The following is an 18,010-nucleotide window of genomic DNA, read 5'->3' as shown; positions in this document are numbered from 1 at the left end:
GTTCCAAAGGGAAGGCTCCGATGTCCTTTCATCTCCGACACATATATTATAGATATGTATTAATAGTCGCACAATTTTTTAAGGAATTAAGAAAAAGACTGAGCTTATGACTTATGAACTGAAGTATCAGCCATAATGCAACGATAGGCATTATAAGTAAGTCTATGATCGATATAATTATAATCATGATATCTGTAAAACGCATATCTTGGAAATCGAAAAGATAGCTAAATTATTCTTACCTAATTTTGTCTATTCAAAAACCTTTTATAACAAATGGCCAGAACGTTTATTTTCTTCTCAATTTTTTATATCTATTCAAGAGTATCCGAAATAATTTATTTAAAATTGATTTTCCAACTAATGGATCCTTAGTTTCTTGGTCCGAGTTAGTCCGACTGTAGAATTTAGAAAAAAATAAATACAGCAATTTATAAATTACCAGAAAAACACATACGGTCAGATTCTTCCGATAAAATGAAATGTAAACTTGCTCTCGATGTCCTTAGTAAGGGATGGTCATATTACTTTACCGCTTCATTGACAGGATGCATACAGACAAGTATGGTTCAACACAATGCTACCTTCTTTGAAACGTTGCATAATGTGTTGGATAATTTAAATAATACAGGCACCCGTGATCCCATTCTCACGCGAGTTTGCTCCAACGAAGCAGATAGTTTGAAAAAACAATTACACGACATGAAATATAGTTTCTTGTTTCACGGGAAGATTTAATACTGTAATACTGTAAGTATTAATTAAATGATCTATAAGTAATTGAACTCAATAGTACACTTCTGTGATTAACGTTAGATGTCAGTTGGGAATTCAATCTTAACGCAAAAAATGACAAAGTGTGGTGTGAAATATTGACTGCGTTGCGTGCACGAATCCAAGGGATATAAGAGTTATCCAAAATTTTATTAAATTATTTTTTTGTTGAAACTTTTCGTTACAAGTAATTATATGATGCGAACAATATATGTTTCTTAACTTTTGTCGCAAAATTTCCCGATTCAGTATTAATCTTACACGAGTCTAACCGGAAAAACGTATATGATTGCGATTCCATACATACACTGTTATCTTCTTACACTATTTTTAATTTTGTCCAATGTATCTCAGAAAATAAAAAATACACAGTAATCTGCAAGCGATCACAATGTTTCACAACTTCTGACAAAAAGTGTATTTCAAATTTATTTTTATTGCTCAATTCTGGCCCATATATCAGTCTCTCAAGAGTTTGAATTATCAAACAGATTTCGGATACGGGGAAAAATAATACATTTAAGTTCCCCAGACACCAAACAAGGGAGATAAAGTTGCAGATTCCGCCGTTGCTATACCGACGAATAAGAGGAATAATGGGAGCGTAGGCCCATTAATTGATTCAAAAGCACGTGCAACACGTTGAAAACTGAAAGAGTGCAGTTTTTTACATTCATACCACAGGAGAACCATATAAATGGGATTGTAAAAAGTATGTGTGAGGATCACTTCCTGCAAAACGTCTTCGAAGAACTAGTTCTAGCATGATTTAGGTCAAAGTTGTTAAAGTGAACAGATTCGAAACTAACCATTTTCAACAAAACAATAAAAAAACTCGACACGTTTATTATGAAACTATCACTTGGAAGTGTGATAATGAGCCTGTTCCAGAGGCACTATATGCTCGGCAAGATAGTGACATGAGATATATACAAGAAATCCTACAGACTACAATGCAAGAACTCGAAGTATCGATTACGTTGCAGCGAACTGCAACAGTAAAAGAATAGCATACGGTGTGTGAAGTGTGTTGCGCGATCACGCTCCGAACTCATGCCCGATAAACAGACATACAGTTGTTAGCCAGCAAACGAAGAACAGGAAGTCAGGCCCTATACAGAAGATGCTCAATTCATTTAGAAATCAAGAAGCGTGTTGAAATGACAAAGAAGCGGAAGAAGAGTAAAATAAAATCCTTCAACAACTTCGTAAGCCCGCCAAAGAGCTTTACATATTTTCACGCCTTTACGAACAATACTCCTGATCAAAGTAATCCCTTGACTCAGTAGAGCGCACGATGAGTATGGACAACATCGTGAACCTGATGGACAGCATAGACCTCTTCAAGGAATTGTTCCGTGTTCATTTGACGGAGATGAACGCATTATCGCTAAGATGGCACGGATAAACTCTGACAGATTTACCACAAGTGACTTTGGGCCTCGAACAAACTTCGAAATTGCGAAATTCATTATCAATCCGCTTGTTTCTAATAATCGTAGGTTACTACTGCTGCAGCCCCTGCAAGCTCTCTCGTTTGAAGTGGTCTTGCTGGCAAAGACGAATCTCACGGAGAGGCATAAGGTCCTGTTCAATGGTCCTCATTTCGAAAGGGTGTGACCACTTGAACTCGAAGTTCGGGAGCGGAACGGCTTTATCATTTAATTCATTTCGATTAGCATGGCATTTAACTTTGAAGCGATAATCACTAAACACGTGCAGACAAGGGTAAAATGGATCTTTCAGTTGTCACGATAAACCTAGCAAACAACGCGGCTTTTCATGTATTCTATTTTCGTTGCAGGCTCCTAAGCTTGTGTCTTGTCACAACGTTTTTGCCGAAGAATGAAACGCGCTTTTCGAAAAACTCTATCTGTGCGATACAATTTTTTTATGCCCGGTGGTGGTTATAACGCGAGACACGTTCCCTGGTGCAGCACGTTAAATAATAACAGATAAGAGAACCTGTGACACTGATTTAACTAGTAACAGATGGATCTGATCCTCCAGTTCAGTGACACTGATTTTGATGGCATTTGATTTGTTAAGGCGCAGTCGTTCTTGGATTTGGTACTCTCGAAAAAGCTGGATATTTTTCTGTACCGAGCTGTCAGAATTTGATATCTCTGTCCACGAGGATAAGAACACTGAGAGAACAGTTACGAAGTAGGGATCGTCCTCCAGAACATAAATAATAATATTCTTTCGGCCCTAGAAGCTTCCATTTCAGCTTCCACATGGGATTTCAATTGCGTTGAGAGATATCTTTATTCCCGCTTCTGAGGTATGTTACATGACAAACACACTATCTCTCGCATCTTAAATCGGCTGAAGATGCGCTTCGGCACACTATGTTACTCTATCCCATCGAACACGTAAGTGCTACAGAGCCATAAAATGTCGTGTCAGGAAGGCTCCTGATAGATTCACGAGTTCTCTGGATCCAAAGAATTAAAGATTCCAAAGGCATGTTTCCGCAAGTTAAACGAATGCCAGGCAACAGGGCTAACCTCGTGATCTTTGTCCTCAAATTTTCTTCAGACGATTCTCACCGTCTTCTACAGTTGAACATCCTCCTGGCTTAGTGCGACAGAGCAGAAGATGCATCGTTACTGGTACCAAGCCGACAAACAAGTCGAGAACGTGACGTCTCCGCTGCTGCCGGCTCCCCAGAACTTACTAGTAACGCGGTGGGACACTAAGAATAAACGTGTACGCAACACGTGCTTCTATTATTCACAATTGTGTGCCGTGATTTCCTTTCACATTATAAACTGTTCTTTATACAGATCTTTAATTTCCATTATGCTCGCGTGCTATTTCATCACTTTAAACGTGTTAAACTTGTTAGAATTTAATCTGAGAAGTGAGATTAATAATCTGTGGAAGACACAATGTTTGTGTTGAAATAATATTATATGATATTTATTAAACAATTATGACAGGAAATATAAGTGAGTGTTGTGGAATGTAGACAGATGGCTAGTTATTCTCAGACTGACTGACTTAGTGACCCATGGCCCTTGAAAAGGTTTTGAACCCCACTCTCTATGCAGTAATGAGTGTGACCTGTGTAGATGGCTGTGTGGCGTCACATGTGCCACGGAACCATCTAGTAGCTTCTCGACGTTCCCATTGTTCCACCCATATCCTTAAAGCTTCTTCCGCCGAATTCTCGAAAGAGCTAGCCGCCGCGGTACATCTCACGAACGCACGCTATAGGGGATATCGCTGGGCAACGAAGGGAAGAATCCGTTCGATCAATCACCTCATCTGTATGCGACTAATATCGTTGTATTCCAACAAAACTTTTATCACTCGTTACAATAGCACTTGTTATTTGTATGCAGCGAAGCATTTTTTGTCCAGCCTTCTTTCTATCGCACGGCAAGCTTCGTGAATCCCGCAAGACTACTGGGTACAAATTTTGAATGTGTGCGCCGAAATGTGTGTGATGATCTTCTCAGGTTCCCAAATTTCATAACCTTGAAAATTCAGATCTTCGTTGAGTCGGAGCCGCTGGAACAAGGTCTATACCTTCACCCGAGGAAACAGGGCTAGTAAACGCTCCGGCTCCCATCTCACAGGAAATTATTTCACGTGGGTAGTAGATTCATTAACGATCCAATATATGTTTCTAAATGGGAAAAGCTTATCTGGCTTCGATATCTTCACAGCTATATAGCTTCCGCAAAGGTACACATTCCTTTTCTCTTTGATCTTCAATGATCTCTTGAACCAGCATATTTTCCTAAGATATGGAAGATACGGAAAGTGGTTTTCTTGCTAGGAAAGGCTAACAACAAACCAAATCCAGCCAGCTACAGATCAATGAGTTTGCTGTTTGCAGAGTATCTATTAGTAAGGTCTTTGAGAGAGTGGCACAGAGACTCATACTGTTTCATTGTAAAGAGACTTCCATTCTTCCCAGCCAGCAATTTGGCTTCCGGATCAAACACAGTAAGGTCCACGCAACGATAAAATTTGTGTCAGACATCTGCTGGTAGGAAAACTCTCCTCATAGACCTAGAAAGGGCTTTTGACATGTTTCGGTCGAGCGGTTTGGTGTAAAAGCTGATACGATACGGTTTCCGTAAACATCTAGTTCAGGTGATTTGGTCCATAATCTCCGGAAGGTGTTTCATTGGATGGCGCAAGCTATAATGTCGTCTTCGGGGTGGATGACGGGCTGCAACTGGGAACGTTCAACACTTCCACACTATTTAATTTGTATTTTAATCATGTTTTGAGCCTCTTCCATCTCAATAGCAACCTTAACCTATGCGCGTTGGTATTTGGAGATGACCACCTGATTTACACGGCGGCAGTGTATACGTCAAAAATTAATTCCAAGCCACAGAAAGTTTTCGATCGAATTATGGTTTACTGTGGTAACTGAAAGTTCCGTATAAATACTAGCAAGTGCGAGTCTATCCCTTTCGGTGTGTGCATATCTAGACATTTTAATTTCAACCGTGATATGACGCGACATTCTCGCTAATTTCTTATCACCGACAATAGCCCCTATCCGTTTCGCATAAGAAAATGGTCAAATATCTCGGTATATATCTGTATTGCAAATTACAAATTACACAGCACATTAAAACGCAAATGTGAAATAAATCAGAAAAGACTTTTATAGCGAATAATGGTTCGTTCTCCTCAAAGCATCTCTGCGTGAAATGTAATCTTGTGTTGCACAAATTACTGGCAACAATCCTATCCCGACTTATGCCTATCCGATTTGGTTTAATGTCACAACGAGCCAGATGGTCCAGCTTAGGCGTTTCAAACGGAAATGTCCGAGGCATTGCATGGGACTGTATCGCTTGAGTTATTTTAGAAAGCAATACAAATATTTTACATAATTTTATATAATCTGTAGGACGCGGTGAGAGTGCCACGGACTCTCAGTTGATCTGTTCATGTTAGAATTAGCGAAGAATCATAGAGCCAAAGCATCTTAATCGTCGATCAACTTTGATGGAGATTTATCTGATCCAGGTCATTACTTATATAATTTTTTAAAATGAATTCAAAATACAGTATGCACCATCTATTTTCCTCTTCAGGATTAATATTTCCATAAAATCGCGAACATGTATAAACCACGATAAATAATTTACGATTGCAATTATAATGCATTTTTATATGCTACTAAGAACACCTACACTTGCTTATATGCAGTGTGATGGATCCTCGAGAAAGAGATGGTATTTGTCAGTTATTTGTTATTTGTATCGATATAGAAGTGTAACGACACTAGTGGTTTAGCATTTTGGGCAACATGTCTGAAAGCTAATTTCTCTACGATTTGGATGATATTGAAATATGTTGCGAGGCTCAACTTTGTGGACAATTTTTTCCTATACATATAACTGGCGATCGTTAGTGTAAAAATTATGTACAAAAAATGTACAAACAAAAGGAATTTCTTGAAACTCCATTGGGCAAAGTGCCACATTTCAAAGCGTAGTGGCACTAGTCAGAGAAAGGAAGGAGCGTATAAATGCGAATCTTGCCCCATAAGCTTCGGGAATCAGAGAAGATTATCCACCCATGAACGGCATGCGCGCCCTGCCGAAAGAAACGAAAAAAGAAGGGGAACGGACCTCCCAAACACGAAAAAATGGACTGTAGAAGAGGTAACTCTCCTGAAGGAGCTGGATGAAGTCTATAAGGACACCGAATATCCTAATGTTGCGATAAGTAAAACCCTTAGTAGCAAGACAGTAGAACAAATAAAGTACAAGAGAAAGAATTTAAATATAGCCAGTGAGGTTATGAGCCCTCAGGAGGTTGCCGAGGTGACAGAGGGAGGGTGTGATCCCATTAACTCAGGCAATGCGCGGACGTGCGAAGAGCCTGATATTAGCGGTGAAATATTTAATGAGGAGTCCATCCGTCAATGGAGACTCCAACTAAAAAATGGAGAAACTAACCGAGGTACCCCGGCCGTTAAAGGAGGATAACGCTCGGTTAACAGAAATTTGGGCAAATAATAAAGGAAATAGAGAAGCCATTATTATTAAGTTGAATGAATTTATTTACAAAACTCTATATGGAGCAATAGAGAAAGTGAATGACAAGATGATGAAAGTAATAAAATGGAAAAGCCCCAAAATAAGGGAAATAAAAAGAAAGTTAATTATTGCAACAGAAATTGTTCGGTTTGAAGGACCTCGACTAGGAAATTCCGGAGATTTATGGAGGGTACTTGAGGATATTGAGGGTACGCAGTAAGTATCCGAAGACATCTGGTTGCCATCTTGCCCGCCGTGTGTGGTCTGGTCTAGGTAGAGTGTTACGCGACGTAACACCTACCTTGTCTAAACTATTCGAGAAGATGCTCACGAATCGACTCCTTCCACTCCTAGAGGACTTGAAAACCACCACACAATAATTCCTAGCAAGGACTCAGTCAGATACCTGGGCATGTCCCTGGACAGGAGACTAACTTGGAAAAAACACATCTCAGATAAAACGAAGCAACTAACGGACAGACTAAAAAAATTCTATTGGCTCACGGGCCGACGCTCCAAACCAAACATACAGAATAAAATTACCCTCTACAAGACCGTAATAAAACCTGTCTGGACCTACGGAATCCAACTATGGGGAACAGCAAGTAACTCCAACATTGAAATACTTCAACGCTTCCAATCGAAAACGCTAAGATCCTTAATAGATGCACCTTGGTATGTTACCAACGAAATAATACATCGCGACCTCAAGATACCCACAGTCAAAGAGGAAATAGCAAAATATAGCGACAGATATAGCAAAAGAGTCAACAAACACCGAAACCCCCTAATCACTGGATTACTTGATACGACGGACCAGATTCGCAGGCTGAAGAGGCACTACCCGCTAGACCTAAACGCTAGATTCAATTAGTTATCGAAATCAAGTAATATTCACTTATTTATTATACTTACTTATAAATTATACTTATCTGTGAGGGGTGGAGGAAAGCGAGGATTTCTGCCCCTCTAAACCGAGAAGAAGGCTTCAGAGGAGCCCTACGATTAATGAAAGGACGGAGGTAGGAGTGGTTGAGGAATCGGAGGGTTCCTTTGGAATTAGAGGGAGCGACCACAGTACGCCGGTAACATGGGAAGGATTGGCCAACGCTAGAATGATGGCCAGGAGGGCGGTGGAGAGGAACGTCAGCGCGAAATCTGCGAGATCGGCTATGGCTAGCGAAGCCGAAGATAGCGCGAGAGACGATACGCAGACGAGCGATGTAGATGACGAGGATGTTTTGATTTTCAGGGCTGAGTTGAAAGGGCTCACACAAGCCTTAGCTGGAGTGGTCCAAATGTTTAACGTGGTTGTGAAGAACTCAAAGTTGGACAAAGATAAGAACGAGAGGATAAGGGAGATAGGCAACCAGATAAAAGGCATCCTGTCTTCCTTGGAGCAGTGTGGGTAGCACAAGGATAGAAGAAGGAGAAGGAGAGAGCCTGTCGAGGTTGAAAAGAGGACATGAAGAGAGAAGAGACGATAGCTAGGGGCGGATACCCAAAAAGAAAGATAGTATAGCCGGCTGAAATTATGAGAGATGAGGAGTGTAAGAGGCCCCGAAGAGGAGAGGTCACATACGCCGATGCGTGTGGGAGGGAGAACAGAGCGATAAGGGGTGACTTCAGCGAGGACTCCGAAGGGTGAATAAGGGTAGAAAAAAGGAAGAGGAAGAGGAAAGCTCCCTTAGAGCAAGCTACCCCGATGGTGCGTCCGGGAAATAAACGGCAGGTTGGTGCCGAAGAGAGAGACGTACCAAGGAACAGGAGGAGGAAGGAAGCCATTCTAATTAAGGTGGAGGAAGGGAAGGTTGCGAATGGCTTCATGTTTATAAGAGGATAATGGAGGTGAGGAGTTCATTGGAGGGAGCCACGGGGGTCCGTAGGACGAGAGCGGGCCACATCCTCATTGAATTCGACAGGACGGTGGTGGTTAGCGAGGGGGCGGCCACATTGAGAGCCGCCTTGAATGATAGTACGAAGGTGGCCGCTCTGGCGAACAGGGCGACCCTACAAATAAGGAACATTGATCCCTTCACCAGCAGGGAAGAGTTGGTGGAAGAGATCAGGTCGCAGTGGGGAATTGAGGAAAATGCGGATATAGAAGTCAAATGTATAAAAGCGGCTCCATGGGGCACGCAAGGGGTGGTGGTGGTCCTCCCGGCGAGTGGAGTGCCTAGTGCCGAGAGAGAGAAAGGAGGAGAGAGGAGAGGGAGAGGAGAGAGGGAGGGGAGAGAGGAGGAGTGACTGGGCTAACGATAGCTTCTGCAAAGCAGTTAGCTAGTGTTCGGCGGTGTTATAGGTGCCACATGTTGGGGCATGTGGCGGCAAGGTGTACTGTTGTATGTCATGGCAGGGAGTTGTGTAGGAGGTGCGGCAGCGCTGAGCATATAATGAAAGATTGTGATAAAGAGCCGAGATATGCCATGTGTTTGAAACATGGTTGCATAAATGCAAGGCATGTAACAGGTTCGTTGGTGTGCCCTACGGTACGCTTAGGTGTTAGGAATAGACGGGGGCCTAACTAGGGTCCTGCAAATAAATCTAAATAGGTGCTTGCTTGCGCAAGATCTAATGATGCAGTGCGCATGCGAAAGCAGGGAGGACATTGTGGTCATCTCCGAGCCCTATAGGCAGTTGCCTTTTTGGTTTAATGACGAGGGTGGGGATGCATCGATATGGGTCACCCTGTTTAATGGAAAACATGCGGCGAGCCAGACCCTGATAAGAAATGTAGGGATTGTAGGGGTCAGGGTTTGTGACGTGTTTTGCGTCAGTGGGTACTGTTCCCCTAATAAGAGTAAGAATCAGTTTAACGATTATTTGAAAGAACTGGAAGGCGTCATAAAGGAGGGGAGGAAAAGAGCACCGGCGATTATGGTTGCTGATGACTTTAATGCGGTGGGGGGGGGGGGCTCTAAGACAGAACGTAGGGGAACATGACTGCTGGACGCTATAACGAGGAACGAGCTTATACCTATTAGGACGACGGGAAATTACTCCTTCCTGAGAAATGGAGGGACTAGTTTCCCGGATATACTTAGTGTTAATAGACGAATGAGGCTGAGTTGGAGGAGGGGGAGTAGGGTCCTAGATTGGTACTCAGCCTCTGACCACTTTTATGTTGAGCATGAGTTGAGGGATAATATTAAGCGGGAGGAGGTTGGCGCTTTTAAATACTTGACGAAAGAGATGGATGTAGAGGGGTTTTTAAACAAATTTGACGGAGTCTATGACGAAAATAGTTTTAAATTTGACGAGACGGTATGCGGCGAACGACTGCAGAAGAGTCTGGAGCATACGTGTGCCGTGGACTCGAAGAGAAGATACCAGGCGAGTGCGAAGAGGAGCGCCAACTATTGGTGGAGCGATGAACTCGCTAGAAGGAGAGCCCCGCGAGCAGTGGCGGTCCGCAAGGATGATGCCGAGGTCCTGGTGGCCGAATTCAAGGATGTTAGGAGGCGACTGAAAAGGGCGTAGCAAGGAGGAGAGTTGGAAGAGGTTCTACGCCACCTTAGATCAGAATCCATGGGGCAGACCGTATCGTGTAGTGAGGAAGAAGATGATGCGGTCGGCCAATGGAGCCCCTTGGAAGAGATAGAGTGGAGGGAATCCTGGATGCCCTCTCTGTCACCAGGCAGGAACTACCGGCTACACAGGAAGAGTCATCGATCCTACCTGGCGAAGAAGGTGGGTTGAGCATCGAGGAAGTAGACATGAGGATGGCCGTTGGGAAATGCGATCCCAGGAAGGCGACTGGAGTGAATGGGATTCCTGGCACTGTAGTGGGGTTATTGTCGGAGCAAAGACCTAGCGTGCACCTGATAGTGCTCAACGGAATAAATACCCATGGAAAAATACCGGCGGTATGGAAAGAGGCTAGGGTGGTACTGTTAGGGAAGTGATACATTTACACTGTACATGAGAGTGTGTGTGTAAGGGTCAGAGGGCGTCCAGGTCTTAGTTGAGACAAAAGACTGCCGTTAGAAGATTCTGGATAGTCGGTTGGCGACAAGCGTGCGTGCAAGACGTTCTTCAGAGTGTAATATAGATGTATAGCTGTTGTGTGTGAAATATAGTCAATTATTTGTATTTCCAAATCCTCGAATTTCCTTAACAGGTACTAATACCCAAGCCTGGTAAAGATCCTGCGACGTCATCGGTGTATAGGCCGATTAGCATACTGCCGGCGTTGAGCAAGGTGTGGGAGCACAAGCTGAAAATGCTCATAGAGAGGAGCGTTGGTCAGGATCCCTTCCATAGGGACCAGTATGACTTCAGGAGAAGGAGGGGACTCTTGAAGCCCTGGATAGGACGGTCGCAGTTGCTGAAGAGTGCAGAAGGAAGGGCCTGGTGTGTGTCCTGGTCGCCCTTGATGTGAAGAACGCCTTAAACATTCTAATGTGCGAGAGGATAATGGAGGAGGTTCGAAGGAGACGGCTACCGGGACGGCTACAGGAGTTGTTAGCAGACTATATGGCTGAGAGGAGAATACACATACAGCAGAATACAGTGGCTGGTACACTGTCGTGACGGTGTCGTAAGGAGAAACGTCTACGCGGGGGTTCCACAGGGGTCGGTCTTAGGACCGTTAGTATGGAATCTCGTGTATGACCGGGTGCTGGAGGCGCTGGACAGCGTTCGCCGACGATCTGGCGGTCCTACTCAAGGTCAGAGGGTCCCAGAGCATCAATGAGAAGATAGAGGCGGTTATAGCCTTGGTCACCAGGTGGTGCTGCGAGGCTGGATTGCACCTGGCCAAGGAGAAGACGGTGGTTATCCTCTTAACAAGGAAGAAGATAGGAAGATTTTTAACGTTGACGTGGGGGATGGGGGGAGAGATTAGCCGTGTTGTGAAGTACCTAGGAGTAGTGTTGGATAGTGCTATCAGTTGCCGTGCAAGGTGCAAAAATTGTAGAAATCAGGATCAAATAAAACGCCGTTTTATTTGCTAGATAACTTTTGCCAGAACTAATAAACATTTGAGGCCTGAGTTTTGCACACTTTTCAAAATTAAGAAAAGTCATATTTCCACAAAGCTTCAAGTTCAGATACTCGATTGTATATAAATATGTAGCGGCACATGAGTAGAGGACAATTCAAATCATGTTGTTGTTTTGCCTCGGAGTATCAACATCGTTAGAACACCAGTAATGTAAGAACAAATAGACTCTGGGCAAAACAATGTCGCCGCTACGCATAACCGTGGAACAAAGACGAATTTGAATCTTCCGACTTCCCTCCGGACCAGTATAAACAAACTGACGCAACCGAAAAGAGCTGTGTATCTTTCTATTCCGACGTGCTATCTACGTGTTATCGACGAGCATTTATCGAGTATTTATCCGCGATTTTATTTTGCGATTTATACTCTGTACTAACGATTCAGCAATTATAGGCTGTATATTAATTTATTATTTTTAAATATATTCGACGGTTACGACAACAAACGATAACCTCCAATAAATCTCACGGTTAAACATCCTATATACCTGTCCTCTACAAAATGAACGAACGCGATCGTAACGTGACCAGTTTTTCAGTCTCACTCTCGAGCGATCTTAATAACGTTCGATACATAGTCTTAGCGAATCAGATAGTATCGAGCGTCTTAGCGAACATTCTCTGTATCTATTATTTTAAAATATATTTGACGGTTTTCAATATCAAGATATCTCGTCACTTAAAACACACTACTAATCATTTTCTACAACCGCGTGACACGGGTCACTGGGTATGCGTAATAGCATTTTCCCCTCTTTGTGAAAAAAATAGGTAATATGTATAAGATACAGACCGAGTGCCGAGTCGAATTGGTAAAACGATCAACGTGGAAATTCATATGTGACTCAGGCATAAACAACCAAAAAGAGCAGCAAAACACACGCTCTCAGGACAACAGGTGCTGAATCTTAGTTCAAGATCCAGAACACAAAAGTCAATTCAACCAAGAGGAAACCATCGCGCAAATGGAAGAATAGCCTGCTGTTCGCCCATTCAACCGATGAAAATATCAGTAACTGATAACAAATGTCAAGAGAATCAAGAAATCAAATGAAGGTACTCTAACCTATGAACGGCAATCGGAATTTGAAATAGATATATCGCTAAAAAAGTAAAAGCAAACACAAAGAAATTCATTTCGAGAGATTCCTGTAGCGCTTAATTTTTTCGTCAGTAATATACTACGTTATTTCCTAACATTTGAGATCGTATTTCAACTAAAATATATAATTCTAGCATTTAGTTTTGGAAAGTGTAGCACATTGCATCTATTGTCATATTCAAAACTGGCAATCCTTTTCTCTCACACCGAAAATCGAGGAAAACACCGCAATAGGGAATGAGCCGTTGCATTCGACTGTCTGTGATGATGATTCTCGGAAAAAGAGGGATTTTCCTTCATTACTGGGACTCGATATGTTTATTGGGAAATACAGGAATGAAATACTCTATCCAATTGTAAAATCTGCTTTCTGACGCTCACTGTATTATTGGAAGGAAAGGGAGGAAACTCCAGACCATAAAAAAATGGAAGGAAACAGATGCTTATGAATGTCCTGTCAACTACGGAAGTGTAACGTTAATTCATATCAGAGGCCGGATGTGTGCAGGTTTCACCGCATACCCTCAATTACCCGAGGGACCCACCATAAACTTAAACTTTTTAAGTTTATTATTTCTGTAAGTGTTATCTGTTTATGGGTGGTCCTTAAAACATCCTTAGGTTGTTATAGGTCCTTACTAATTACGGGGAAAGCAGGTAGTTACCTAATGGGAAAAATCCAATACTTGACTAACGAAAAAGCTGGTTTTTCCCATAAACAATATTACCTACTAGCCACGTTTATTAACGTAGCCTATAACCAATTGGCATCGTGGATCGTTACCCTCATTTTTCCTAATGGAAGGTGCGAACAGCGAATCCGCATTGTTAACTAAAAAGCTTTCCTCCGTAATGAGACGAGGACACCTGGGGAGAAATAGACAAAACCCACGAACAGTGAACATCTCTCCAATTATTGTCAACCTGTGCTGTGCTAGTAAATAAAGTTGGTTAGAAAATAAAAACAGTAGTTGTGTTACAACTCAACCTTCTTGTTTCATCAACCAACCCTTAAGTTTAAGTGACAGGAAAAACGTGCAGGAAAATTAAGGGTAGACGCCGTGACTGAAATGTTTTTGCTTTCAGAAAGATTACATAGCGTGAAATACGTGAATCATATCGATGCAAAGGCATTTAAAACATTAAGCGCAAAGCTGATTTTGATGTGCTGTCCGTTCAAGCAGTGTGCAGACGTGGCCGCGGGAGGTGCGAGTTAAAGTATAAGCAGACGATAATACACACATCGCGGTGACGATTTAGTTTCATTTTATACAAATTACAAACGGAAAATTAAGAGATGGGAAACTCATTTCAAGTGTGAAAATGAAGTTAACAGAGCAGTGAAGTTATTTATCAAAAGTTTACTAGAAGCATCCAGCAGAATTCTTCGCTGGCGGAATGAAGAAACTTGTCACAGGTTGCCAATTATTGATTGATGCAAATGGCAATTATGTCGAAAAATAATTAACATATTTTATAGGTAATGAATTGAATTTTCATTTCCTTTCTGTTTCATTTCAGTCAATCGTCGTAGTTCCCATTAAGAACATAACTGCGGCTTCGTATCTCGGGAAATAATGTAAATAAGAATTGTTTGTGTTATTCGATGATTTCGTTAAACGAAATAATGGCATCCATATATCTTTTGTGCGTTCATGTCTACAAAAAGCTAATTACACACATTAAAGGAAGGGGTTTAAAACAGGCGGATTTTTCGGTGACATTCTTATACTACAATATAAATTTACGTAACAATAAGCATAGTTAATAACTATATCAGAACAATATATATAAACAATATGTGGCGACAAGTACTATGGAACTTTCCAACGGCTCTGTGATACAAAGCGCTACGCTACGCCGTCAAAACGCAACACGACGTACTCAATCTGTCATCGATATCTTCACGCTCCTTCCGCCGAATTTCTCGGAAGAGCATACACGCGCCAGCCACGGCGGCACTTATAATGAACGCACACGAGTGGGAATATCGATGGGCAACGAAGAAAAGAATCAGTTCGGTCGGAAAAATAAGCACATTCAACCACGAGCCAGTCACGTAATTTTTAGGGCTGGTTGGTGGAAATAAAATATAGTTGAGTCGTAACACAACAATTAACTTTGTTTTAATCAACCTTTATTGTGAATTCACCAATCACAATGTAACACGCACTGAATTAGCATAAATCACAATTCACTCCAACCACGTTATGTAAGACTTAGTTACAACAATACATTAAGTACGCGACTTATAAGGGTAGAGACCGATATAGATATGTTGACTATTCTAAGGATACAGAATAAGTGAAGTTTTACCGACGATACTGTGTCTGAGGAAAGCTAGGGGTGGGTGTATCTAAGGACACGGGACTATCGGATTTGTTGATGACAATTTTGGTTAAGGAAGTGAGTGCAGTAGACACCGTCTCCGATTGGATAATAGGACGGTTGGTGGACCAGGAAGGGTTTTAGCCGCTCTCGCGAGAAAGTTGCCCACGGAACATACCAGATGTGGAGAAAACCAACTTTCTAAGCTAACACGTGGTAGACAATAAACGTAAAGGGAAATTTAAGACAGGAAATACTCGCTTGGTCCGAAGGACCTTAACTATAAAAATGCCAAGGCCCCTGGTGGGCACTTAAGACTATTGAGGGTGCGCGCCAAGGATATGCAGACATCTGGGTGCCATCCTGTCCGTGGTGTGTGGCCTGGTCTCTGATATGAATTGACGTTACAAGCCGCGAGACGCGAAAGACGAAAGAAAACGGGTACGCTATTATCGAGAAATCGACCGAACGACGCTATTATTTATCGGCGTTAAGTACCAACCGATGTTAACTGCTAATTGTCATTTGTTGTTATCTGGTTTAATAAACGTTATTGGTTAAATATAACCTAGTGTACTTCAGTACCTATTACACCATTCCACCTCAAATATATACATACGTTCACCGCGGAAAGTATGCTCACATCCTACAATATGACCTGTTTGATGAGAGATTCGGAGGTAAACGAAAGGCTCGTCCTTCCGAATCGGTTCTTTCTTGCTATTATTCTTTTTTTTTCTTTATTTACCAATCAGTCGAAACTCGTGCTTTGTAAGCAACAGTAGTGTAACCGATATCGTAACGTTTCATATCATATACAAAAGTATTAACCTATTTATGTCGAAAAACTGTTAGTTTAGATTATATCCTATGTTTAATTTGTCGTATGATAGATAAGCATAGGACACGAAGCGGTATTGTGTTTATGCTGAAACATACAAAAGACAAGAAGAACGTAAACACAAGAGTACCGTTTCGCGTCCTTACCTGGCTTTCATACGACGAATTCAAATTAAGATACCTGGTGAACTAACAGTTCCTTTTAATCTTTTCATAAGGAATACAAAGATAGATCGATGAATGTATTAAAAAATATATGGTTCCATTTACAAAAATGAAGTTGAAATGGGACCCTACTACTGGATCTACAAAAAAGTAATTTGCACCGTATGTGATGTCTTCTTTCGAACCAAACAATTTTTGTTAATATCCCATGAGATATTCTACCGCTTATTGTTTCGCCATTGGTTAAATATTGAGGTTAGTTTTCTATGTATAATAAATTTCTATGTGTAATAAAATATCTACATATAAAATACATATAAAAATTGAAAGTTTTAGACGATTTAAGTCCATATCTAATTGTAATGATTTGCAACAGAATCTGAGAACTGAGTTTTGTATTTTCTTATTCGTAATTTTTGGTTAATAAATAGAAAAGATAACGAATGAATATACTGTATCGCGTTTCTTAAATGAAGCAATGCATTTTGCGATTAAAATGCAGACATTATAGCAAATAATACAGTAATAGTAGATAATCAGAAAGAAGTAGGGAAAAAACTTACCATAACGGCATGGGAAAGAATTTATGAAGAATTGTGTTACTGGAATAAGCTTCTTTGTTTATCACGAAGTGCATCAGGGAAGGATTCCTAAACAAATTTCGTAAAAAATGACTATCTATCAGATAAATACAATACGAGATTCGACGAATAATGAATATCAACAAAAACATAATTATTTTATAAGAACATAATATTCAATTATAGAAATAATTATACGTTAAGTTCTGTAATTAGTAACCATTATCAATGACCGACTTTATTCTTGGTTCTCGATGAGTATTATCTTTGATGAAAACATTTTTTAGCGGAAGAAAATAAAATAGGAAGAAAGACAACTTTTATATAAAAAATTATAATCAATATGTTTAATTAAAGCTAGAACATAAATATGTATATCATCACTCTTACGTTAATATAAATGTATAAATGCAAGTAGTACATTAGAGACGAAAAATATAATAAAAATAAGAAAAAAGAAAAATAAATAAGAAAACTGTATTGGTTTCTACGACTTACTTCCACATGTGGAATAGTCTTCTGGTTGCCGTATGACCCATCCTAGGGGCAGAACAAAGTTATTAGACTAAAATAATCCACAGAAAGTTTTTAATTCATAAAATTTAATAAAGTATTTACCCTGAATAAATCCTTTTTATAGAAAATTGCAAGTCAACTTTCGAATAACCAGATTTTATATTTTATCTAGCAACTAGCACATCTTACCAATTGCACAAACACTTGCTAAACACAAAAATTGTAACGTTTAAATAGGTAACTATTCCGTAGCACGTCCACACTCCCGCGTTTCGAATATGAAAGACTGTTGGACAATACCGTCCCTAATAACGACAGATTCGTACTGCTTGTTCATTGTCTACACTTCTGGACTCTAAGCGAATCTTGTACGCTGCGCAAATGTCTCTGCGTCGATTACATACGGTTGTCCGAAAAGTGTCTTTGCTTTACAGTCACGTCTTTTACAACAACGCATCTTTATACAAACATAAAATCTAATGTCACAAACGTTGTGATTTTTATCGTGATAAAACAATCTGGATCGTACGTAATTCGATAAAATAATATAAAACGAAAGATGTTGTGCATCTATTATTTGTTTATAAAACGAAACAAATTTTTCGGACCACCTAATATTTCAATTTTACTACAATACAATAACGACTTTACATTTCGAAAATTGTCACTATTACGCT

The 18,010-nt window shown here is 40.8% G+C and overlaps 1 long non-coding RNA gene across 1 annotated transcript in view; it reads right to left on the bottom strand.

The window, feature by feature from the left end:
• The window catches only part of LOC143304848 (uncharacterized), a 65,148-nt gene extending 47,419 nt beyond the window's left edge, over window positions 1-17,729 (bottom strand). Inside the window, exons 1-2 of the long non-coding RNA XR_013061480.1 lie at window positions 17,316-17,729; window positions 16,800-16,886 (exon numbers count right to left, since the gene is read on the bottom strand). This is a non-coding gene — a long non-coding RNA (uncharacterized LOC143304848). The remainder of the gene's footprint in view (window positions 1-16,799; window positions 16,887-17,315) is intronic.
• Window positions 17,730-18,010: the final 281 nt, after the last annotated feature.

Source organism: Bombus vancouverensis, unplaced genomic scaffold (assembly GCF_051014615.1).
Source record: "Bombus vancouverensis nearcticus unplaced genomic scaffold, iyBomVanc1_principal scaffold0059, whole genome shotgun sequence".
Classification (NCBI taxonomy): Eukaryota; Metazoa; Arthropoda; class Insecta; order Hymenoptera; family Apidae; genus Bombus; species Bombus vancouverensis.
Note: the sequence above shows the minus strand (reverse complement) of the source record. Positions and strands in the feature narration are given on the sequence as shown.